Source organism: Lissotriton helveticus, chromosome 7 (genome assembly GCF_964261635.1).
Source record: "Lissotriton helveticus chromosome 7, aLisHel1.1, whole genome shotgun sequence".
NCBI classification, from domain to species: domain Eukaryota; kingdom Metazoa; phylum Chordata; class Amphibia; order Caudata; family Salamandridae; genus Lissotriton; species Lissotriton helveticus.
In genome coordinates, this window is record NC_136068.1 from 54329680 (window position 1) to 54332330 (window position 2651).

Below are 2651 nucleotides of genomic sequence, written 5' to 3' on the forward strand. Positions count from 1 at the left end.
GATGTGAATATGGTAAATTTCGAAATGAGGACAGTGATAGTTTAAAAAGCATTAGTACTAGCAGGAGTCACTTAATAGTAGTACGTGACTCTACCCCATGAAGGATTATCTTATTTACACAATTAAATGTCATAGAGTTTCTTCGCATGTTTAATGAAGAATGAGATTGCTGTTATTATCATCTAATGTCATTGCTGGAGGGACTGTGGTAGTGACTAGGTGGACAGAAGGGTAACACACACAATTTTATCAGCTCCTTCTACTAATGTCATTAGACTGGGTTTGACAATAAGCTTCCAGTTTATACAATTGAATGAGGAGTTAAGGTACTGTCAACAGACCGCCTAGAGGCACCCTCAAAGGTCTAGACTATGTCTTGTGACATGAGGTATATCGCATTATATGTGTCATATGGGATGTTGTGTGGGGACTTTGGCTTGGCAGTTGGGCACCTATCACACGTTCGTTGGGTTAGATGTGTAGAGCAATTGGCTGGGGCACTGTAGAGTAGTGTGCTGACTGTGTCCCTTTTCTACACCACAGAGCGGGGCCTCATACTCCCGAGCGGTTGCCGGGTGAGGTGAGGTCTTCACCCACACAAGGCTGGGTGAGTATCACTGGGAGGAAATGCCTCTAGGTGATAAAGCTATTATGCTTTTTTCTATATATGCAGAATGTCAATTATTCATGCAGGTGTGTTTTCTATACGGTCTCTCTGTATTCAGGTGGTTGTGGTTGTGTAATTTAGTGTTGTTGTACAATAATTTTTGTTTGTTGATAGGGAGAAGACAAGCTTCTCTCCCGCCAGTGGACGTCTAAAGCGTTAAAGTTCCTGGTAGATATGTATTTGTCTATTAGTAAACTTATTATTATTATAATTTTTTTACACATTACTTGTAGTTATGATTGCAGTAGCTATTTCATATCCAAGGTCCTGAAGAAAGCCGGGGCAATTCCCCGTTGGCTGAAACATGTCGACCGTCCTGCACAGCGCCATTGGGTAGTCTTTCTACCAGGCGTGTTTTTAACCCTTGACACACAGACTTCTCTATGTACGCTCTTTCAGAATCCGTGTAGTCAATTTTATCTATCACAACCACTTGAGCACTGCACACTATCTAGTCCACTTTATGGTAAACATCATGGCTAGATTTCTTACATCCATTTTCCACACCGGCACTATATGGTCGGACGTGGTATGGATTGATCAGCAATTCCCACGTGACGTTAACTCCACCACGAGGGTGGTCTGATGGGAATTATTCTAGCTTTGGGTTACCAATAACTCTCAACAGCATTGGTTTGCATACGCATCCTACTGTTTCATAGTCACAGGTATAGTTACACACCATCTTTAGACCTGTTCTGCTCTGTTGTGTGTTTCACATTGATAACAGGGGAGTGAGCAGACAGGTCGTTAAATATTCCCCTCGACCCTCCACACATGTTTTGTATTCAGTAGTTAGAGCAACTTCTTAGTTGTGGGTCTATTCAATATGGATGCGAACACTGTTTGTTTGCACCTTTAGAGCTCACCTAACGAAATTGTGTGTGTTACCCTTCAGTCCACCTAGTCACTACCACAGTCCCTCCCGCAATGACATTAGATGATAATAACAGCAATCTCATTCTTCATTAAACATGCGAAGAAACTCTATGACATTTAACTGTGTAAATAAGATAATCCTTCATGGGGTAGAGTCACGTACTACTATTAAGTGACTTCTGCTAGTACTAATGCTTTTTAAACTATCACTGTCCTCATTTCGAAATTTACCATAGGCACATCTTGTGTTCTCCTCTCCGTGAGCATCTTGATGTGGACATAATGCCCCTGACAGATTTTACACCTAGAGTACAGTAAATATATATTCTCCACCTTGCACCATGCACTATACTCACTGTGACCGGCTTCACGGTGAAAGTGTACATCACCTTGATGTTCCATGTTTTAATCTTGATGGTAATATCGCAGTGATTTCAATTGTTACATGGTACATTGATGGCCTTCCAATCGGGAGATACACACTAGAAATATCGGCCTGCATAGATTTTTTCATAAATTTTAAGCCTTGTCTAGTGCTATACGCCGGGCGCATGCCTAAGGGAACAGTGTTTCCCGGCTTATTCTCGCGCGCGAATTCAGGGTCAGCGACTAATCCTAATATAAAATAACATCCAGATAGGAGGCAGATAACGTTACAGATACATCAGAGACCAGCATAGAAACCTCTTTAACGAACGACGCAATGTCTTTAAAATAAAAAGTAAATAATAAAAAAACATTGCCTTTGCTTTCCAACCATTTGCGATGCGCGAAGGAGTAGTGTTTTCTCCTCGCGCTTGTACCGACAGTTGTGTTATGTTGTATGCCCCGCACGCCTCATCATCAACCGATTGGCGGTTACTTAAGGGTGATGGGCGGCCTTTCAACCACCTCCACTTCCGCTCTACTCATGGACAGGGGCACCGACGGACAGGTGAGTGTCCTATTGGACTCTCCTTATTTCAGCCAGCTTCTGCAGAAGAGAGTTTTCGCTGACCATACAGGATTAGTAGTAGCCTGTATGGTCCTTAGTCTCTGCATGACTGGGATGCCGAAAGGGGATACTGCAGGAGCCCTTAACTGTGGGCAGCCCTGTTGGTCACCC